At 41.7% G+C, this 24,672-nt stretch overlaps 1 protein-coding gene across 3 annotated transcripts in view; it reads left to right on the forward strand.

Annotated features, from left to right (window-relative positions):
- LOC147021538 (trinucleotide repeat-containing gene 6C protein-like) overlaps positions 1 to 24,672 on the forward strand; it is a 181,465-nt gene that overhangs the window by 27,911 nt on the left and 128,882 nt on the right. Inside the window, exon 2 of one of the 3 annotated variants that reach the window (XM_085891568.1) lies at positions 11,357 to 11,382. The exons of the other annotated variants lie outside the window; for them this stretch is intronic. The gene's annotated coding sequence lies outside the window, so the exon portion shown is untranslated. The remainder of the gene's footprint in view (positions 1 to 11,356; positions 11,383 to 24,672) is intronic. 3 annotated transcript variants of the gene reach the window in all.

The raw sequence follows: 24,672 nt of genomic DNA on the forward strand, positions 1-24,672 counted from the left end.
AGTGGGGGGGGGGGGAGAGAAGCAGAGAAGCAGAGTGAGGAGGCTGGCCTAATTTTTATTTTTTAATTGTCCAACCTGCAAAGAACATTTGCATATCGCTTGTATGACTTATTGGAGTGTCCAAAACATGTTTTTTAATTTTAATTATGAATAATTGTCACTTGTAGTTCTCGTTGTGTTCCTTTTATGTCTTAAATGGAATTGGGGTCGTTATTTGTATGGATTATGTGGACGCTTTGCCACTTGCTCATCTCTCAAAGCTGTCACCAGACCTCGTGCTTCTATTTTGTAACATGCCTCAGAGATCGTGTAATTGTTTTTGTGTCGTCTGGTTTGTGTTTGTGTTTGTGTTCAATTCTGCATAAGATTGGTTTTGATTGCAAACTATCCAGGTACTTTGCATGTCATTGCACGTTCTTTTAATCTCAGATTTTTGCTCGGGGTATTCGGTCAGCTACGAACATAGAACCCGAGGTGCCGTAGTCCTTTGTGTGCTGATATCCTGGCCAAGTTCCTGTCTGAATCTACAGGGGCATTGTATTGGCAGAATAGCCCTGATGCAAATTGCATATGATTGGAGTGGGGGGGGGGGGATTTTAAGGATAAGTACAGTTTGTGGTGGTTTGGTGATGTTGTTGTATCATCGGGTGGAAGACCTTGAGTCCATTACAATGATCAATATAAATGAGTACCTCAGCGAGTGAAGTAGAATTGTGTGTGTTTGTGAAAACTTGACAACACACATGCCCCAATAATACCACAGATGTCCCATTAAAATTCTTCTGTAAAAGCAATAAAATTATCTGCAGTTATAATTTATCAATTTCTGTGGTTTTTCTTGTTTTTTTTTGTAAGTATGAAGCGCACACTGTTTCCAGCATAAGAACATTTTTCTTTTATTAACCTCCGCCATCGGAGGTTACTGTTTTCACCCCTTTGTTTGTTTGTTTGTTTGTGAACAGTATTGCGGAAAAACTCCTTGACGGATTTCGACGAAACTTGGTGGGGGGATTAGGTATGGTCCAAGGACCATGCCATCAGATTTTGGACTCTGTCCAAAATCCAATATGGCGGCCATTTTGAAAAAATATTTGATTTTTTTTTTTTTGCATTTGTACATGTTTTATTTCCAACCCCCCCCCCCCCAAAAAAAAATGTTAGAAAAGAACTATAACTCTGTCAGCACTGTTGACGTCATATATAAGGTTCACTTGAGTGACCCAGCAGTATTGGCGGTGGAGTTTTTGCACTCTACTGAGTGCTCCCCCTCTAGTTTTTCACTTGGATCATAGTGATCAGGAAGCCACAATTGTGATCAGAAAATTTCAATTGCGGTTTTGATCGATCGCGTACCCATTAGGTGAGTGTGCAGAACATTTCCTCTCCTCCATTGAACTGGTTTGTGTGCACGCACCCTTTCTTTCCCATAATTTTGGGCCCAAAGTTTGCCATTGGGTCCATCGCATTTTTGACAAGTTAATTCAGGTTTTGTTTTGTTTTTGTACACGGAGTTGCGGCTTCTGGATGAGCTAGAACACTGAACGGATCAAGATGCAATAGAACAAAAGGAACAGTAAAAAGAAAGGGGGGAGGGGACCAACAGCAGTGTTGAAAGATAAAATAGAGGGAGACTTGGAGGGGTAGTGGAGGAAAAATGGAATGAGGGGTAGAGGGGAGGTTTATTTCCTCATCCTAATCTGTTACTGCCGATTTGCATTTTGTATACTTGTACTTAAACGAGTTGAAACCCTTTAATTTAAGGTGTTGTTCACCCTATCCGTGTGTCTGTGTGTGCACGTGTGCGTACCCCGCAGGACAACTATACTGCTGGAACAACAACAGTGAAGACAAAGCTATAGCTTAGGAGGAGTAAGATCATAGTACAGGTATTCTCCAGGCAAAACGGAAAGGTCTTGCATTGAAAGCCAATCTCAGGAGAGTTCAAAAGTCTTGATGGTAAAAGAGAAAATAACCATGATGTTTGTAAGAACACAGAAGGGACTGTAGACAGCAGTTCTTCAAAGGATATAGGTGTGAAAAGTCTACCCATTGGTGTAATGTACTACACTGCAAAGGAGGAGATTGGGACCATACTCTGTGCAGAGTGTTAGTGCTGCTCAGCAGTCTCCTTGGCTATTGGGCACAATCCTGGACGGGTCACCACTCCGACACAGCATACCAACATGCTGGCACTCATTTTGCCGACCTCGGAAGGATGACAGGCCGAGTTAACCCCACCTGGTATTAATTCAACAGCTGAGCGGGATTTGAACTCAGGACCCTAGGATCCAAAGCCCATCACCCCAACCATTAAGCAACACCAGGCATGTATACACTGTATTCCTGAATGCAAAATCCACGCAGCAATTTTTTTTGTTTTTTAATCTGGTGGAAGGTTCTACGTGAGTATACTGTAGTCCTCTTCCAAATGCTTAGTGATGTGAAAGGTATTAATCCATAGAGATGGATTCGTCCTCATTGAGTTGCTAAAAGCTTTTAGGCATGGAGCGAGTAAAAGTTTTTAAAAGTATATTTATATTTTGCCAAAACAATTGTTTGGCTATTTTTGAACCTTGGTAGGTAGTGTTTACAATTTGGTTTTTTGATCTTTCATCCTTGGAAATCTAAATGAAGAACTTTTGAAATCCTGGAAGCCAAACGATCTTTGCCTGATGGGAACCCAATGGAGTTTGCTGAGTCCAACTTCACAATTGTTCCAGCTTGTAAAAAGTAACTAAATACCTTAATAATCAAATACAAATATGTTACATGTGTTGAAGTGCAATTGGTGAGAAAGCTTTCAATTGATAAACATCAGAGGGAAGAGATGTCATCTCTCTCTACCTCTTCAATCTGTCCTTGCTGGCCATTGTTCATGATTTGTTCAATGCCCTTCTCTCAAGTTGGATATTAAAACCCTTTTTTTATGCCAACGTTGGCAAAGTCAATGGAGGCATTATATTTGCAGGTTGTCTGTGTGTACGTCCGTATGTATGTCCATGCTAATTTTCTCTTTTCTTTGCTTATCCAATCGACAAATTTTCACCATAGGTGCGATGACTCATGTAGAAAGTTTTAATGAATAGTATGACGTCATAAAAAAGCCACATGGTGTGGCAGCCATGTTGGAAAAAAGGAAAAGCTTTGGACCTGTATCTCTGAAACTGCTCCATGGAGAAAATTGAAACTTTGCGCATGTCAAGGCCTCCCCATAGGAAGAGAGTGTGATTCAAAACAAAAAAAATTGATGATGTTATAGGTGGCTTTGTTATGATGTCATAATTGCATAAAAATATATCCAATTCGTATGAAAATTTGAGGATCACCTCGGGCTAAATTGTATGGGGGAAAAAATGAATGACATCATCGGTCACATGGCTCTGCAGCTATATATATATATATATATATATATATATATATATATATATATATATATATATATATATATATATATATATATATATATATATACATACACACTAGTAGTAATGCCCGGCGTTGCTCGGGCTAGCAATACAGCCCAGTGTTGCCCGGGCTTTCTTGCAGATTTCCTGAATAGCGGTTAGGGCTTAGGGTTGCGGTTAGGGTTAGCTGTTAGGGTTAGGGTTATTGTTAGGGTAGCTAACCCTAACACTAACCCAAACCCTAACCCTAACCCTAACAGCTTGGCGTAGCGGAGGTAAACAGCGCCCGGGGCAAAGTGGAAATTTGCGTCCCCCGTAGGCCTTAAACTTGAGTGGATTTGAATGGAAAATCCCATAAGGGATATCGATTTATCGATTTTTTTTTTTTTCGAATATCGGAAGTGTTATGGAAAAAATTTATAGCCAATGACCTAAGTTGGACCAAAAGCCATAATCATACCGAATTTGAATGGAATCCGTTGGAGTTTGTGAAAATGCATCAAAACGAATTTTGAGGGACCTCTTAAGGAAGACAATAATATCATTAGTACATGTGCCAAATCTTGTTTCATTTCATGCAGTAACAAAAATGTGATGGTGGAACAAAGAAAGGGGCGTGCCGAAATATTAATATATGTATATATGTATATATATATATATATATATATATATATATATATATATATATATATATATATATATATATATATATATATATATATATATATATAGTTGTAACATAAAAGCCTTCAAAAATCTTCTTCAAAACGGCTGAACGGATCGAGGCGAAACTTTACAGGTATGATCGCCTCGTCATGAAGACCAAAAAGTTCTCCACCTATGATGTCATAGGTCACAAGGTTTGGCAGCGATGATTTTTTTTAAAAACAATCTTCTCCAGAACGGCTTGATAGATCGAGGGGAAACTTCACCAACATGTTCCCAAAGCCTTGAGCTGGATACCAGGGTGTTCACGAATAATTAATCGGACACATCGTCTGGCAGCCAAAATTATTTAACATTTTGAATCTGGGTTCAGGGATTTAAAAGTATCTATAATGATATAATGTGGGCGGAGGCATATCTGTCAATGTCACAACGTCTTATAGTGCCGTTCTCGTTTTGTATATAGTATAGTGTCAAAGTTCATAGAGGAACTGGAATGCAGAATGGATCAAATAGAACAGAGAGAGAAAGGACAGGGGGAGGGAGAGGGAAATCAACAGCTGGGTTGAAGGACAAAATAGAGGAAGACTTGGACAAATATGGGAGGTGGGGAAGGATGAGGGGAAGGGGAGGACACTGTGTGAACGAGATGTAAACAGCAGCAAACTCCCAATCACAGAAGTGTAAGGAAGGAGGTGGGCATGATGGGGTTGTGTCTGGTTTGGGGGGGGGGGGTTAATGGGGGTATGTAATATCGTGGTTGTGGCAAAAGCTGTGTTGAGGCCTTGGAGGAAAGAATGAGATTGAAATGTGATCATACGCCTTTTGACGGGAATGTGATTTAGTTCTTGTTTTTGCATCGACGTTTGCTTAGTGGTTCTTGGTACCTCGTCGACCAGACGTGCCATTTTAAAAATGACTCTTTTTCTTCCTCCCACAAATGGATCTTTCCATCTTCTTCTTTTATAGTACGCTTGTTCGTCCATCTCTCCATGTGCAACACTCCTTTACACCCATTGGTTGGATAGCTGGCTTGACTCCACCCACAATTGTCACCTGAAATATTGTATGGCTGCCATGTTGGTGCTATGCGAAACCCAAGACCTCTTCGGAACTGTGATATTCATAATCGCCATGCCACTTCCTATAAGTTTTCCCTTCAGTGTAAAATGACCAAAGCGACTGTTAAAAGGATCATCAAATAGGATCATATCGAAAGATTGCAGCTGATATGCATGACAGGCTTTGTGAAGGCCACAGTATGTATAGACCTCAGGCTTCAGGCCTCTAGTGTCAGCCTATGGGCCAGTACAATTGGAATTTATCTGAGCTATATAACCACGATGTATTTTACTGTATTGGCAGAATACCTGCCCTCCTTGTGATCTTGTTCCAAGCATGTGACACGTTCTTGTGACTCGTACCTTTATTTGAGCGGTGTGTTGGCACCTGACAGCTATGTATCGGCAAAAATACACCCCGGGTTACATGGATGAAGCAAAAACATACCTACTGCTTATAATGCAAAGAACCTCACTGCACTGGAAAATGTGGAGACAGGAAATCAGGACTGTATATGGTGGAGTCTTGTAATACCCTCTCCCACCTGAAGGGGGCACAACACGATACACATTTATATATAGAATTTGCATCTTCATCTCCCCTCCCCCAAGACCACCAACAAAGATAAAAACACCCCTGAATTGGGATATTCTCGTTAGGATATGCACATATAATAGGCAGTGGACATGTTTTGCTTCAAATGCAGGTTATTTATTTTTGGGATCGATCGTGGCAGTGATCTGTTGCATATACACTGTTCAAATAACTATGTGGCACTCTCTTGAGCATGGGCCTTTATCACGGAGGTTCTGTAGGTCCTAGCAATGATTTCCCACTGTTTTATTTCTCTAACGACCCAACCAGGGACACCCATGTCTGCCTGAGGTGTCCAGGGAATCTTGTGAGACTCTGGAAAAAAAAATAACATCCCTCATTATTTACTTTTAATGATGGGTGTTTTTATATATATATATATATATATATATATATATATATATATATATATATATAATATATATATATATATATATATATATATATATATATATATATATATCAGGAAGAAAATAATTGGTTTCGGGTCATTTATTGTCACAATTGGGCTGCTCATGGTCACTTTAGAGTTGCAATTCCACGTGGTTTCCACATATCTCATGGGATTGTGAGTTGGACGGGCCACCCCGATGGACTGTGACATGTCGGAGTTGTGCTGTTGATGTTTCAATCACGGTTTCTGAGAAGTTCATGATGGCATGATAGTGAAGGGGAAAGAGTTAAATATTCACTGTTTCAATGAGGTAATGAAGAAATATGTAATGATTGATGTGGGAATGCTGATGACTTTTTGTTTGTGGGAGGAGGGTGGGGGGAATTGAGTACTTGAAGTCGCATTTTACATTGCGTGGATATTCCATGGTTCCTTGCTGGTATACATGTAATGTAACAACTGGTTGAATGTTCAGTGCAAACCATGCTGTCTGAAACATGTATTGCAGTTACAGGTATTTGAGGTGATAATAGTCCGGGAGCCAACCGATCAAAATTAAAAAAAAATTGCCCGGTCTGCTATAAAATTTTTGTGTTGATTTTCATAAAGAGACACCCTTTGAGTATATGAAAACCAATGTTGGCAATGGTGAAACTCTTGCGCAACAACACAGTCAACACTTTTGCGAGCCCCCTCTGATAACAAAATGTTGGCAAAAGCGAAGATGTAGGATGGGGGTAGGGGTAATTCATATTGTCCTAAAATCATAACCACTAAACCTATATACACAAATGACCCCTCATATTAAAGAGGAGTTCATTTCCTATATCACAATTGGTGTAGATTTAACCTACCTTCAATTGACAAGGTTATATGTCAAACAACAAAAGATTTATGTAACTCAGAAATGCTTGACTATCAATGGGGTCAGGAACAAGAACATACTTTTACATGCCATGGTTTTAAGGAAGATAAAATTAGAAATGGATTAACACAATATTGTGACATGAAACATCCTCTTCAGAGGAAGAGTCACTCTCTGAAACAACTCCACCACATGAACCTCTCTGACCAAGGCATATGCATGTCACTCAGCAAGGCACAGCAGCCTTTTTGCATGAACATCGTTTCAGACATTTGGATAATTTGCACATGCAAGACACCGTTTTGTCTATGTTTGGCTTGGCTGGCTTAGACATGAGAATTGGGACCAGTTTTCCATTGATAAGGGTTCTGCCAAATGTTGTGGCTGGGGGAAGTGCTCGGTCACTGAGATGTGCACGTCTATACAGAAGCAATTGATACAATGCTCTTAAAACAAGTAAGTAAAACGCATCTTCTGTTGCTGGCAGTGACCTAAGGTCTAATTTTGAAGAGACAAACATATGCTGCCTGAGGGTATCCAAACAGCTGAACCCTTTTTGGCCATGCAGAGCAGTCCAGTATACTCTGGCCTCATCAATGACACATTCTGTTGCTGCCATTTCACTATCTCTTCCAAAATCAACAAGGTGGGGAAGGTTTCCTATCAGTCCCAGAGAAACCTGTGCCGCTCTTCTTTTCACAGGAACACAGGCATCATCCCAACTGACTGGAAGAGGGGCCTTGTTGTCCCTCTCTGGAAAGGGAAGGGTGATCGCCAAGACTGCAAAAACTACCGAGGGGTGACGCTGCTCTCAGTGCCGGGCAAGGTCTTTGCTCGGATAATTCTTGATAGGGTTTGCCACCATCTGCTTGAGCACCAGCGTCCAGAGCAGTCAGGCTTTACACCAAAGAGGTCAACGATTGACCGTATCCTTGCACTTCGTGTCCTCACCGAACACAGACGAGAGTTTCGGCAGGGGCTGCTTGCAGCCTATGTTGATCTCTGTAAAGCGTTCGATTCAGTGAATCGGGATGTCCTCTGGAGGATTCTTGGTCTTCGTGGGGTGCCACCGAAACTGATCGATCTGATGTCTGAACTCTACTCTGGTACTGAGAGTGCTGTGAAGTGTGGTGGTACCATCTCTGACTTATTTCCAGTTGTTACTGGAGTTCGTCAGGGATGTGTACTTGCCCCCACACTTTTCAGCACTTGTATGGACTGGATTCTAGGGAGGATGTCGGAGAGATCAAGTTGCGGTGCATCGTTTGGCAATGTCAAGATCTCAGACCTTGATTTTGCAGATGATGCAGTCATCTTTGCGGAGACTTTAGACATCCTCTTGGGGGCCCTCGAGGTGCTGAATGAGGAGTCGGAGCCATTGGGATTACGGATTTCTTGGGTCAAAACTAAGATCCAGGCTTTCGGTGACATCTTGGATGCTGCTGTCCTGTCTGTGTCTGTTTGTGGTGAGGATGTTGAGGTCGTGGAGAGATTCACTTACCTTGGCAGTGATATTCATGTCTCCGCAGGTTGTGAGCCGGAGGTCAATAGACGTCTGGGTCGGGCCTGGGGAGTCATGGATTCACTGGATCATGGGGTGTGGCGCTGCCGGTACCTGTGCGGGAGGACGAAAGTCTGAGTCTTCAGGTCCTTGGTACTTCCAGTCTTGCTCTATGGGTGCGAGACTTGGACTTTGACCAAGGATCTGAGACGGAGACTTAATTCCTTTGGTACCAGGTCTCTTCGGAGAATCCTTGGCTATCGCTGGTCAGATTTTGTGTCCAACGAGCGGTTGCTGAGAGAGACTCGGATGAGATTTGTTACCTGCATAGTCCGTGAGCGTCAGCTGCGGCTGTATGGACATGTGGCTCGTTTTCCTGACGCTGATCCTGCTCACCAGATTCTCTCAGCGAGGGAGTCTCATGAGTGGGAGGCCAGTGGGCCGACCACGTGCCTCATGGTTGCAGCAGGTTGACCATCATCTCAAGGAGATGGGGATGGGCCTGGCATCTGCCTGGGGGATGGCCAGACGGAGGCCCCTGGAGTACCGGCGGAAAGTGGACGCAGCGACGCGCTGTTCTGGCACATGCTCCCATACCTGACCTGACCTCTTCTTTTCCCCTTCTGAATGGGTAGCTCACTGTGTCACATCCACACAACACATATGTGCACAGAAGTGTAGCTGCGACATCAAGAGGATTTTCTGGTACTTCTTGCTCAACACTTCTACCAGCTCATGAATAGGTAGGTATTGATTCTGCCGTTGTATCCAGAGTTCTTGCAATGTGTTCAAGCAGCAGAAGTGATATATACACAGCATAATTATGTCTGTATCTGTTGCATGCACAACAGCTCGATGGTGATCAAGATATTCCACACAATACGCAAGATGAGCAATAATCCTTGTGTCTGCCTCTTCATGTTCTTCACAAGATAAGTCCAGAACTGAACTTGATGCTGATGTGATGGAAAGAGTGTGACCTTTGTTTTCCATCATACTACCAAGAATGATGGTCACTCCATCCGGAATAGCTTCAGGACTCTCACAAAGGGAAGTGCCAATGAAGTTCTGAAGATTTCCTTTATTTCTTGGATTCTTCATGAATAAATTCCAGTCCGGAATTTCTAGACTCTTGGATGGTGAGAATTGTCTTGCCTGGTCTGTCTGGTTTCTCCTCTGCTGCTCATCACCCTTCAAAGTATGGCTATCATCAAAATCATACTGATCACCAATGATGTTGACACAGTTGCACATTTCAGGTTTCAACTGCAGGATACACCTGCTTGCGAAGATACAGCTGGGGAAGTTCACCAAATGTTTTCGCACCCATTTTTTGGTATTTATTTACAAATGCCATTGTGTCTACCAGATAAACTGTGTATAGGTCACTCTGTGGTAATGATGGCAGCTGTAAAACAACATCCTGCTCAGCTTCAGCAATTAGCACTGCCACGAAATCAGACTCGTTGCCTTTGCGCATTACAACCCCCTGTGCTAAGCGTGGATCAACCTCAAACAGGGATGATGGGTAGTCTGTCCACTCATGGGAAAATGCAATCTGTCTTGTGACTGGGTCGGCATCTCGATAGAAACACAGCACACGTGTAGCTGCAGTCTCATCTTGATAGATCCTGATTAAACTCTGTTTCCTTGATGGTTTTGATTTCTTCTGTGAGGAGAAAGTTACCAGCTTCAGTGGTTCAATCTTAATAGAGACCACCTCTTCTGCTTTCATAATGGCTTCCATGCCCTTAGCTTGAGCATGGACCAAGTCTTTTGAAGCAGCCTTCTCACTAGTTGCTCTATTGAGCAGAACCACTTGGTTGTTACACTGGAATGGGTTTATCATCTGCTGGCATATCACTTTCTTGATCTCCTCAACATGCATATGTTCTTCTGTTGCCTGCTTCTGTGTTTCTCCATGATGAGTAGATTCCTGTTGGCCTAGATTAGCCATAGACTTTATGTTCTCTGATACAGCTGTGAGAAATGGTGCTGTTTTCACATATTTATCTCGAGCAGCTGGTGCCTGAGATATGCGTTTGAACAGAGATGTCTTCCCTTCATTGTTGTATGTCTGCTCCAGGGCCATGTCACTCCAAACACCATTGAATTTTCCTTTGGAAGAGTGAACTGTGAAGTACCCAACCTGGATCCAGCAAACCTTAACCGAACTGTGTTCAATAGAGTAAGAGGATTTTGGGGGTAGGGGTAACTTTGGTTGACAAAAATGTTAATTTTCTCTTTAAAAATTGATAGAACTCAATCAAATTTGCTGTTTTAATTAGCCATGGATACCATGTTCATATCACATTAAGAGAAATTAGTATTCTAATGCAGCATCTGCCTATGATAAGAAAAGTTCTAAAGGCCATCTTCAAAAAACGTTATTTTTAAGGCATTTTTCACAAAATTATGTACTTTTACGAGGTTTACTTTCACAAAGGCAATTTGTTTTTGTCATTTTACAATGCACTGATTGAATTCTTACATTTAGTTCACATTTATTTTTCATGAATGTGATTTTTTAATTTTTTTAGAAATTTTATTGACAATTGCTGTTTTATCAAATTTTTCAAATCTTCCTCAAACAAAAACGGCCGCCAAAATTTTTCGCAAGAGCTTATGAATTGCCAACATTGGTTTTCATGAACTGCAAACATATATCTAAACATCCTGGGGGTGTAAAATTTTATAGCAGAGGCTGTAAGGTCCAACCCTAAAACAGCCTCGTACACAGGTTGGCTCCCGGACTATAACTATCTCGTGGATTGTTCAAGCTAAAGTAATAGTTTTTGTTGATTGTAATCTGTCAGGTTTCAACATGCTTTTTGTTTTTTTGTTTCCCCCCCCCCCCCTCCCAACATAAGTTTCTGACCATCAGTACAAATAAAAGGTAAACATTATTTCTAGCTCTGAAACTTCTGTGGCAGCATTCATTGTTTGTCATTACACATTAGCCACAGTCAATGTTGTTAACCTGCTCTCGCCAAATCCATTCGCTGTGGATATACAATTGTTATTGCCTTGAAAAGATTGAGAAAGCACAATTGCTAAGTGGCATTACATTTGGGTCATAATTAGAAATTGTGGATAAAGTGCGAGTGTAAATATTTTGAAAGATGATGGCTCTGTGTGGAGGGTTCTCTTTAGGATTGGTGGAGTTGTTTCTCGAAAACGTCCCCCCCCCTTCTCCAACCCCTCCCTTCCCCTCCAGCCTCTTTCACGAGAATCTTGAGTAAATTGTTGCTTCGTGTCTGATTTATTTATTTATTTATTTTTAATCTGCATAATGCCCATGCAACGGTTTTTGTTGAAGCCAGTGCATTATGCATGCATCACAGCTCAAAGACAAAAGCCAAAATACATATGATGACATTTTCACTTATCTTTAGTACTTAACTTTCATTCAACCTCAGGTGTCAAGCTTTGACGAGATTGAGGTTGATTGTGTCTGCCATGACTGACGTGTGTCCTGATATATTTTCATGTATTCAAGCAAGTGTTCCATTGCCGCTCTGACTCGGGCCTGTGCAACAGAAATTATTGCAATCTGCTTTAAAAAAAAAAATAAAGTTTGTCCATCAAGCCATTGTGCAACTGTGAACTTTTATAACTTTTGATGAACACATGATGGAAACTAGAGAGGCACTCGGTAGAGCGCAAACCTCCGCCCTGCAATGCCTGATCCATGAGAACATATCTGGCCCAATACCTTTTTGAGACATCGTGCTATATATCGTTTTTGAGCCCTATCTCTCAGTGGTGAAGAATCACTTTAAAAAATTCTCGTCGTCTGATCCGGATCTTCACCAAAATCAAATCAATTTGTTGTGGTCACACACCCAACCTGTCCACCAAGTTTCATCCGAATCCGGCCATAACTTTTTGAGATATTCTGTACACAGACAAACAGACAAAAAGGGGTGAAAACATAACCTCCTTCACCTTCGGTGGCGGAGGTAATTAGAACGGCACTCTGTGGAGTGCGTAGCTCTGCAAGACTGAACAGTTTACGTTTTGTGTGCTACTGATGAACTGGATCTGCATCCTGACGTGAAACAAAATCTAATGTGCTTGTTCTTGTCACCTACCCAACTCATCCACCAAGTTTTGTCATCATCCGTGCACAATTTTTTGAAATGTGCAATACTGTATCTCGTTTTTAGCCCTTTCAAATGTATGCCTGGTGTTGGCTTTATGGTTAGGAAGGCAGGCTTTGGATCCTAGGGTCCTTAGTTCAAATCCCACTCAGCTGTTGCATTAATACCAGGTGGAGTTGACTGTCTGTCATCCTTCTGAGGTCAGCAAAATGAGTGCCAGCTTGCTGGTATACTGTGTCGGAGTGGTGACCCATCCAGGATTGTGCCCAATAGCCAAGGAGACTGCTTAGGCAGCACCAATGCTCTGCACAGAGTATGGTCCCAATCTCCTCTCCTCAATTGTGAGGAATCACTTAAAATATTACCGGATCCGGATCTTCACCAAAATCGAATCCGTTTTTCTTTGTCACACACCCAACCTGTCTCACTAGTTTAGTCCGAATCCATCCATAACATTTTGAGATATCCTGCTCACAGACCGACAGCCAAACAAAAGACTGAACATGAAAGCATAATTTGTCATTTTAACTCGATACAGTTGACATTCTATGCTTCAACAAAACTGCCATCTTTCGTAATACATCGTTTAATCTGATTTTTGAACTTGTTGAAAACATTCTCCAGTTGCTGCTGATTAATTCCATGAATTGTACTTGTGGTAGTAGCCCTAAATTCATACAAAAATATGGTTTTGATGAGTAAACACCAGTTTTACATCGCTCCATAAAAAGAAGTCCAATAGGGACAGGAGAGGCGAATGAGTTGGCCGAGCAATTGGTCCATGGCTCCCGATCCACTTGTCTTGAAAGACCTCATTCAAGAACTGTCGCCCATTCGAAGCATCGTAGTTGGGAGCTTCGTCTTGCTGGTGCAACGTAATATGTGATTTAGATTTGATTGTCGTCGTTCGGGAACCAAATGCGGTAATTGTGGTGGTTGACTTTACCACTGATGTGGAAGTTGCCTCGTCAGAAAATGCCAACTCGTCAAGAAACCCAGTGGAATTGTGCATTTAACAACATTAACAGCAACATTATAAAAATTAACATTAACAAAACTTTATGAATTGTACTTTCATTTGCCATTTAGTTTGTTTCTATCAAGTGTACATCAAAAGTTATAAAAGTTCAACGTTGCACAAGGACGTTATGGATATCCTGTATACGGCCTTGTGGAAAAACTGCTCTTCTTCATTGTTTTCATGATTTATGTTTGCTTATTGTCTTCCTTGAACCTCGTTCTCCCCTTCAGTTGTTCAAAGGTGCCATCTCACCACCTCGTATTAACGCACGTACCCACCTGTCATGTAAAGTAATTACCGTTACTGTTTGTCTTTCTGCCCCTTCACTTCCCTTGTGCCCTGTTGTTATCGTGCAAGTTATTTATCCTTTCTTCTTAAGCTCGTACTACAAAGAGAATATCAGCATTCCAATAAAATATATTTTCAAAACAGCTGAAGTTCACTCAGATCAAATTTCACTCTCCATGAGGGGTGAACATTTGCTTATTGCTATAAATAGAGCCAAACAACAGGTAAGGCACGTGATTGGCAGATGGGATGGAAATTGGATTGGCCTTTTTGGAGTTCCCATCAGAGCACATGGTTAATGATGACGAAGATCCCATGAGAGAGTTGGTTGTTTCGCAAAACTGTAAATGTAGAGAGCTGAGGACATTGTGAGGCAGATGTGAACTTTAGGCCATTCTTCGCGCTTAACTCAAATACATGCAATCGATGAAAATCATTTTGAGAAACAGGATGTAATATCATTTACCATCTCCATTGAATGTATGTTCATATAGATCACCGAATAATGTAAACAATATCAAAGGTTTACATGTAAAGATGGTAAAGTCAGTTGAGAATTGATGTACAAGTCAACAAACTGGTTTTGGTGGAAGGTTGGGTTATGTGTGGTGGAGGATAAATGAAATCTAAATTTTTTTATTTATTTATTTTAAAAACAGACATTATGACAGTTTCTTTACCCCCAGACCTTTAATGACATGGAATATAAATAATGAAGCTGAAAGAGAAAAATAATGAAATTCACCATTGTATGCATCTCAAAAACTACAGTAAAAGTCGTAATTCTGCACGTTCCTTTTTGTGTATACATGGTTGAGGCTCATGGAACAGCTAGAGCAGAATAGAAAGGGGGAAACACCAACAGCAGAGTGGAAGTAATTAAAGGGGAGTATGAGAAGGACATGTGAGGGTGAACAAGCTGCACATGAACTGAATGAACACAGGAATAAGAGGAAGGGGAAAGTGCGGATGAAACAGAAAAGGTACAAACCACCTGACAACTGACAAACGAAAAGCGGTGAGGGAGAGGGGGGAAATCACAATAACCTGGAAAAAGGGAGTGCTTGGGAATGGGGGTCATTTGTGGTATTAGAGATCACGAGTATGGATGGGGATGACCTGCGATAGTGGTGAACAGCTGTCTTGAAGCCCTGGAGGGAAGAATGTGATTGAACAGAATGGGGGAAGTTGATTCCACAGACGAGAGAAAAGAGGAACAAATGACTGGAGGTGAGCTTTTTAGTGGATGAATCGTGGTTGTAATGTGAACATACAGTATGATCAAAGTGAGAAATTCAAGAAGACATTTTGTGTGTTACTTACTTCAAGTTGTACATGAGCTAAATACTGCAGCGTTTGTTGCCTTGCATAGAATGTGTTGCCATTTGGGTGGATCAACATGTCGAGTCTGAACCTGAAGTTTGCCTTCTTAATACTCAACATTATAATTTGTTCATGCAGATGTATGGTGTATTTCCATTCCTTGCACTAGATTGAGGAAGGTAATGTTTGATAGTAATAGAGGGGTGCGTGTCGGTGGGCACGTTATGCCAACTTTATCAGAGAAAAATTCACCCTCAAGACAGGACTCCAGAGCGAGCTTTACAAAGGTTCTCTGTTCACAGTGGCTATAAACTGCTCCACAAGGACAATGACAACAGATCATGAAATATTTATCATCTCTCCTGTCACAACTGAAGAATTGCCAAAGTCTATTTGCAATCATTTGAGATGCAATTAGTGTGGGAATAATTTCTTATGAAGGAGCTCAAATTTGGGGGAAATAGAATGTGTGAGTGAGCTTTCCACACTTGCTACTTAAGTTTGAAAAGGCTACTCACCAATTAGCCTATTTGGCTACAAACACCTGTATGTGGCTATCCATGTGCAATGGAATATTCCACAAGGCCATATACAGGTGGTTTAATCAAAAGACAGCATGTTATACTTCACCAACATCTTACATATTTATCTCTGAGTGTTCATGAGGTTGTAAAATGAAGTACATCACGCAAAAAAGGATCTTAAATGAGATGTCGTCGTCGTCTTGGATGTGACTGTTTTTGTGCGTTTCCTTTCTGTACTTTTATATACTAGAAGCACCCTCTTCCTTCAGGAGCATTGGCAAGTAGTCTACTCACTCTCCACCCCCACGCAGGGGTGGTGGATTCAGTTTTATAACATGGGTTAATTGGGTAAAAACCTTAAGTTTTATCTGCCAACCCCCCCTTTTAGAGGAGAGGGTGAGTTTTCTTTTTTGTGCCTGTGACCTTGCTCTCAGTATGACTAGCACATATGCAAAATTTTGTGGAGATCAAGCCAGCCCTGTTTTTTTTCTATGATTTTTCAGATCAACACACATCACACAACACATACACCTTATTTATTATATAGTAGGATTTTTCTATTGTTTTGAGAAATATTACTCCACTGATGTATAATTTTTGTCTGCTCTTCCCATGTCCTTCTAAAGGGTTCCTGCTATCTATCTTAGAATAATAAATGTTACCATTTGAACCGCTGCATTGAGCTCCGATTCCCGCTTCTTCATCCTGAATCCCATGAAGTAAGGCTTTTAAAAGAGGTTACCCCCCCCCTCCCCCATTAAACGGGCACCAATTTTTGTTCCAAGTAAATCGATTATTATCTTTCCAAACAAGTAAATGGATTCATTATTGGCTTTCCAATGGGACCATTTTTATTATTCTACGACAGCAGGAACCGATACTCTATGTTGGTTCTGTGTGTCTACAGACATCAGTTTATGATCAAGGAACTACTTATTTTTAAATTTAATTTCATAGTTTGAACACCAATCGGAATACAAACCTGCAGTTTAGCAATACTTTGGCTCTGAATTCGGCAAATTGTATAGAATCTGATCCCGAGTGCTCATACACAGTGAGGAGTGTGGTAATTTGCAGTATTTAGTCTTTCTGTCTGTCTCGCAGTCAAACAGAATTGAAAATCATTCCAAATGGGACACTTGCTGTTTTGGGGAAGTAATAAAGGCGCCAAACAGCAGGCACGAATAACTTATTTAACATGTTGAATAAGATGGTGTAAAAGACGCTCTATCAGCCGAAGTAAACTTCTGAAAAAGGTTTGGTTTTTTTATCCCCTGCCAACCAACGAAGTTGGCGGGTGATATAGAAATGGGTTCCGTCCGTCCGTCCGTCCGTCCGTCACATTTCGTTTCCGGAGCTAAACTACAAATCCCCTCAAGATATATTTACGAAATTTGGTACACATATCAAGCAAGTGGTGAACTGGTGCCTTTTGATATTTTCTAATTGATAGGTCACATGGTTTGGCAGCCATGTTGGATTAAAAAAAAATATTAAATAATGTTTTCTCTGGAATCACATAACCAAATGAAGCGAAAATTTGCAACTATCATCTTCCATCATGTCTGCATACATAGTAAAAATTATGACATCACAAGTCACATGGTTTGGTGGCCATCTTGGATAGAAAAACACACCTCATCCGATTAACACGAAACTTCACACACTTATTCCACTGGAGGATTGGAGGCAGAATGTAAATTTATGATGTCATAGGTCACATGGTTCGTCAGCCATCTTGGATTGAAAATTAATAAATTTTTAAAATCTTCTCCAGAACGGCTGGACAGATTGAGGCAAAATTTCACATTCACTTTCCCCAAGACATCCTTTCAGAAGTTTGTTTATTTCTAATTGATAGATCACATGGTTTGGTGGCCATATTGAATTTACCCGAAAACCTTCAAACATCTTCTCCAGAACGGCTGGTCAGATCAAGGGGAAACTTCACATACATATTGCACACGCTTAGGGAATACAAGTTTGTTAATCCTCATTTACTATGGCGGGGGATATCGAAGACTTTGTCTTCAACGGATGCTAGTTTTTCTTGACAAGCCATAAAACCTTTTATTTTATTTCAATTGAATTGTGTACTCGAACACGATAGAACACACATCATCTTGTTGGTACTTCCGAAGAAGGCATTTTCTGCCATCTCGACCAATGATATTTTCGCTCGCACTCTCAGTGTTGGGGATATCGAGATTCAGACAAAATGGCGGCTCGTATGAAATGTAGATCGTGCTTGGAAATGCAGTAAGCAAGAGTTCAAAAGACCCTTCTCATGTCCTTTTTTTTTCTCTCAAGACTAAGAGGGGTAAGATGGTTGATGATCTCCCTAGTTTTGTAATATGTAACTCTGAGAATTGTGAGGGAGTCTCTTGTGTTTGCTTGTCATGATGACAGTGACCGAAAACAAATTAATGTAGCCTATCCAAACTGATGCACTTGATAAAGAAGAACAAGTAGGACTGCTGCAAATTGAGGGTGTTTTTTTTTTTTTCTTCAGATGTCTGGGCTCTTGGAAGAGCTAAACATAATGCAGTATTATTAATAGAATGAAAAAAAAATAACACTGCCAAATGATTCGTTTTTGGAGTATTATTATATGTTCAAGAGGTGTACTGCAAAATTCGTAGGTTGGAAGAAGACCTGCGGTTGCATGATCTCGATGGGTAACAGTTAAGGAAACTATTTCTCGGTGTGAAAGCAAAAGAAAAGGATCTGCATCTAAGATTGATAAATGCATTAATTTTACGAGGCCCCCCTGGTGCTGTAAGCACCTGTCATTCAGTGTAATGATGATTGTCAGCTAATGAGTAAATGAAGGGTAAGGAGCAAGGTATGGGAGAATGCACCTACCCATTACCTGCCAGTAATGTATCGTATGACTTGTTTCTACCACAGGAGCCAAATCCTCATTAAAACACATGGTGCGATGGGAACCAGAGAGAGAGAATACTTCAGCTAGCATGATGGAGCACAAGTGCCAAATGTTGAGCAGTGGGCCTCCACCACAAACCATCTAGTACAGTCTGTGACCAGGCATCCAATCCATAAGCCCATCTCTAATGAAAGTTATTCTCTTCTTATAGCTGTTGGTATATGCAACTGATTGTCTCTTAGCTTGGCATTTCGATGCAGCCACTTTTTCCATGGAAAAACCAGAATTCAGAAATTATTTTCGCTGTACTGATGTGTATTGGAGCCGACATCGAAGCTGATGGTGTTGGTGAGAGAGAGAGAGAGAGAGAGAGAGAGAGAGAGAGAGAGAGAGAGAGAGAGAGAGAGAGAGAGAGAGAGAGAGAGAGAGAGAGAGAGAGAGAGAGCAAAAGAGAGCAAAAGAGAGCAAAAGAGAGCAAAAGAGAGCAAAAGAGAGCAAAAGAGAGCAAAAGAGAGCAAAAGGCCTGCATTTTTGGTCGAGTAGTATTAATTTCTGCGACATTGATCTGTGAGGAAATCTTATGTAAAACAGCACTCCTGGTGAGCGGTCGCCATGCTCCGGCAATGACACCAGAAGTGCTGAGTGAGTGAGCTCGTTCAAAATTATTGATGCATCACTCACTACACAAGATTTGTGTGAAGTAGTGGATGCTGGACAGCCAGCAGTCATTGAAGCATTATCGAGGATCTTGGGCACTCTTAAAGTCTGCTCATTGGGTGCTTCAAATACTGAACGATGTCCACAACGACAAAAAATAGAATGTGCTGCCACATCCAGTGGAAAGCCAGGATGTAGCACCTTTAGACTAACCCTCTCATTGGCTGACCAAAGGATGCATTTCTTTGACACCACTTTTGAAGGTGATGATGACATGAAGGAGGCTGACTGCAATTAGTTAAGCAAGTATGACGAGTTGTACAGTGTGCCCATCTAGATACAATGCCCTCGTTTCAATGGTGGCAAGCATGCGAGGGGAGGGGAACAGGTATTTGGCAAGAATGCATGGATTTTCCACGAACGTTTCATATTTCCGGTGATTATTTAACGAGAAATAAATAATTACTTTTGTACCGACCCTCATTCATTGTTTCATTATCCACTGATATGTATGGAAAATATTAAGTTTCTCACATCAGTTGCTTTGTTTCATTAATTCAATGACATTTTGTACAAAGCCCACAGGCCATATTGCAGAAAGCTTCAGCAAAGATAACATTACAAATTCAATCCTGTTATTATCTCCACCATCTGCGATGGACGGAGGTTATGTTTTCACCCCTGTCTGTCTGCTTGTTTGTTTTTGTGCAGAATATCTCAAAAAGTTGTGGATGGATTCAGATTTTATTTGGTGGGCAGGTTGGGTGTGTGACAAGAACAAGCCGATTCGATTTTGGTAAAGATCCAGATCCTAGAATTTTTAAAGTGATTCTTCACCATTGATAGATAGGGCCAAAAACAATATAGAGCATGATATCTGAAAAAGTTGTGGAAAGATTTGGATGAAACTTGGTGGATGAGTTGGTTCGGTGACAAGAACAAGCCGATTAGATTTTGGTTTAGTGGGTGACGAGGAAGAATTGATTCAATTTTGATGAAGATCCGAATCCGGATCCTGATCCGATAATTTTTTTTTAAGTGCTTCTTCACCATTGAGACATAGGGCTAAACCGACATATAGCAGGATATCTCAAAAATGTTGTGGACGGATTCGGATGTAACTATAGTGGACAGGTTAGGTGTGTGACAAGGATGAATTGATTTGATTTTGTTGAAGATCCTAATCCAGATCCGGATATGAGAATTTTTTTTAATTTTTAAAGTGATTCTTCACCATTGAGAGATGGCACCAAAAACTACATACAGTGTAGTGTGATATCTCAAAAATTTATTGGGCGCAATATGTTCTGCTGGATCAGGCATTGCATAGTGGAGGTATGCGCTCGAACGAGTGGCATTCTCATTATTATTATTATTATCCCCACATTTTTTTTGAAAAAAAATGGGGTGATATTTTAATCAGCTTTGTCTGCTTGCTTATGCCCATGCTTTTTGAAAATAATGGGATGATATTGAAACCTGCTCCGTCTGTCCGTCACGCTACTTCCTAAATGGTTCGGCAGAATTTCACCAAACTTGGTAGTTATGATCATGACATAGCAAGTATGTGCTTGAACAGCATCATTTTTAGCCCCACCCTTAAGGAGGGATTAAAAGGTCGAATTCCGAAAAATGCAATTACAGGCAGCATTTTAAAATGAAACTTTTTATATGCAATCAACATTGGGGGACGTATGATATATGTAATGATTTTTTGTATTTGACCACCAGGTTCATGCCCCAGCTTGACTTAGGGCACAGGGGTCAAACGGAAATTTTTTTAAACTCAAAATTTGATATTGCGTCATCCCTGGTGGAATGAACACCCAGCAGGATATGGTGGAATGGACATTTGATATTGACACCCAGCAGGATTAAAAACAAAACCTGTCAAGGGGCAGAGGAGCTCCTTGTGAGCCAACAGCACAGATGCCAACCCTCCCGATTTCATCGGGAGGCTTCCGAAAATTCACCCAAACTCCCGCCCTTACGATCACTATCCTTATCCTCCCGAAATTTTGATATTTTTGCACTGTTCACTAATCACTTCGAAGTTACCGAAGTAATCGACTTCGAAGTTACCGATGCTTCAAGCCCTCGATGTTGATTACGAAATGGCAGAAAAGAAGCTTACGAAGACCAAGAAATGGTCTCAGAAGTACAAGACCGAATACAGTCTCCAATACCCGTGTATTCAAAAGTCTGAAAGAGGAATTCATCATGCGCATTGTACAGTATGCAGCGTTGATATTTCAGTTGAGCACGGAGGTCGCGATGATATTCGGAAGCACGTTGGAAGCAAACGGCACACAGATATTGCAAAGGAGAGATCTTCGAGCACGAGTACCGGTACACTTCTGAATTATTTCACCAAACAAGGGACAAGCGAGGAAGAGGATGTTACCCGAGCGGAACTTCTCTTTAGTGGATTTATTGTGGAACATAACTTGCCCATATCAGTCTCAGATCATGCTGGACCTCTATTTCAAAAGATGTTTCCAGATTCAAAAGTTGCTTCAAAGTATGGATGTGCAAGAACAAAAACTTCAGCAATAATTGGTGAGTTGTCAAATGTTACTGCTTCATCTATTGCCGATATTGCTAGACTCGCTCCATTTAGCCTAGCTACAGACGGAAGCAATGACAGTGGTGAGGCCCAGCTATATCCTGTCCTGATTTCGTACTATGACAACAGTGCTGGGATTGTGAAGCAAGGTTTGCTAAGTTTGCCTGCGTGCAAACAAGATTCCACTGGAGAAAACATTTTCAAACTGCTTGATCATGAGTTCAGTGACAGGAAAATTCCGTGGGGAAATTGTGTTTCCTTTTGTGCTGATAATGCCTCTGTCATGGTGGGCAAGCACAAAGGAGTCGCTGCTTATATCCACAAACAAAATCCAGAGTGCTACATCATGGGATGCCCTTGCCATATGATGCACAATACGGCCAAGAAGGCGGCTCAGGCCTTACCCATTGAATTAGATGACTTTCTCATCGATATTTACTACTACTTGGACAAAAGTAGTAAACGCGTCAAAGGAGTGAAAGCACTGCAAGAACTCTGTGATGCCCCGACACACAAGATTCTGAAGCATGTTGCAACAAGGTGGCTGTCCCTTGGTCAGTGCCTAGACAGGCTGATTGAACAGTGGGAGCCACTTCGCCTCTTCTTCAAAGAAGAAGTACGAAGAAAAATGCAACCAACTGTAGCCAAGACTCTAACAACGAGCAAGAAGGACGGCACTGTATCTACTGCCAGTACTGGCACTGCAGGATCAAGCACTAGTGGAGCAGCATTCACCACTACCACTGCAGTATCTGCTGCGAAGAAGACAGCAGGGACAGCACCAAAACCAATGCTGAGAGCAGGTAGCATCACCGGCCATTCATCACGTTCATCTACAAAGCAGATCCCTTCAGAGTCGAGAAAGACTGTGATAGTCCCATCTACAGGCAAAGAAGGACCCAAGTTAAGTTCTGCTTTTGCCAAATCACTTGATAGAAGCTCAGCAAAACCTTCGAATCAGAGGTCTTCTTCCTTGGCTGCACCTACCTCAAGCTCTCTCCTCAAACGTAAAATTGGATCTGGTACTACGAGTCTGACCTCTTCTGCTGGCAGTAAACGCAAGTGTGATCGCCCTGCGGCTAAGTGTACTACGAGTTCTACAACTAAAAGCGCATCTTCCTCAAACACTGTGCAGGAATCTAGAGAAAAACGTGTCAACAGGATGTTCTTGTCTCCACAAACAAAACTCTATCGTTTCTTCCTTCGATATGCTAACAAGCTTTTTGAGAAGGGGAATCTTCTGCTCCAAAGAGACGAACCCTGTATTCATCTCCTGCACGGAGAATTGAATGGTCTTCTGAAAGATATCTTCGTACGGTTTTTGAAACCATCGGTGTCATCGGTTGCTCTGGTAAATGTACCCTTCTCTGACAGACATCATCAGAAGAATGATGAGGACCTCATGATTGGGAACGATGCCAAACTGTATATAAGGGAACAAAGGAGTCTCAAGAAATCCACCTTCACTCTGAGTGAGTCAGACATCCAAGGTTTCTTCAGTGCAGTTCGCTCATATTATGTGAAAGCCTGCAATTACATCTTCAAAACCTGGCCGCTAGATGATGAATTAGCCAAGCATGCTCAGGTGCTGGATGTTAAGCTACACCAAGAAGTGGGGTTTGACTGTGTGGAGTTTTTCATCAAGAAATTCCCCTGTCTGTTCAGTGGCGGTGATAGTGACATAGACAGTCTTGAGAGTGAATTCGCTCACGACCAGGCACACGCCTCCATAGCTACAATTGCTACTGAGACAGTGAGAGTGGATGAGCAGTGGCATCGGATTTCACAGCTCACAGATCCCTGCACTGGTGCCAAGAAGTATCCTAATTTGAGCAAAGTGATGAAGGGAATCTTGGTCATTCCTCATTCGAACGCATCATGTGAGCGGGCACTCAGTCTTGTACGGAAGAATCAAACTGAATTTCGTCCCAATTTGAGTGTCAAAACCCTGGAAGCTCTCTTAATTGAAAAACTAGCTCATAGCACCCCTTGCTACCAGAGAGAATACAGCAAAGACATAATCAGAAGGGCTAAAAGAGCCACACAGCTGTCACTCAGCAAAGCTGCCATGGAAAAAGCAAGCAGCAGTAGTACCAGCCAGTAAGGTAAGAAAAATATTGCTTCTTTTGTGCTTTTTGTTAATCTTTGATTGTCCCCTAACTTACTAATATTAACATACATGTAACATTAAAAAGTGCACAATTTTCCCCTTTTTTTGTTCAAAAAGTGGGAATTCTTAACATGTTAAATGCTCCAAAATAGGGCTCAGAGGGCACTAGAGAGCGTCTGGAACCCCAGAGCTTCCAGGGCCCTAAGGCGGGCCCTGGACTCCGCCGCAAGGGTCGAGCGCTCCGCGCTCGAGATGTGCGCTTCGCGCACATTATTTGGTGTCGGTTGCAAATCCTCCCTAATTCTGATTTCCAAAAGTTGGCATCTCTGCAACAGCCATCCATAGCTAGTGCCCAACTGTGTCTGCGGACGTCCTCCTGCAGTTGGGTTACTTTTATTAGGAGGTTGGTGGCAGGATTTGCATTCCAGCCACCGTAAAACCATTCATTCCACAAAACGTACTAAAAGCATTAAAAAAAAAGAAATCTGAAAACCCACTCCGTGGGAGTACCTCCTGTGCAGCTGTCCTTCGCAGGGCAGCGCACCGGATGGCGGGATTGGGGCAAAGCCTTCGGGTCCCCCACTCTTCAATGATGGGAGGAAAGCCAGGGGGTAATCTTCCCGGGTCAGACTGCGTTAGTGCATGCCGGGGTGGTGCTGAGGTGTCGTCCACCAGACGGCGGTCTTCTTGGGTTAACCTGAGGCGGT

Source organism: Eptatretus burgeri, chromosome 8 (assembly GCF_056783735.1).
Source record: "Eptatretus burgeri isolate ZD-2024b chromosome 8, Ebu_testis_v1, whole genome shotgun sequence".
NCBI lineage: Eukaryota > Metazoa > Chordata > Myxini > Myxiniformes > Myxinidae > Eptatretus > Eptatretus burgeri.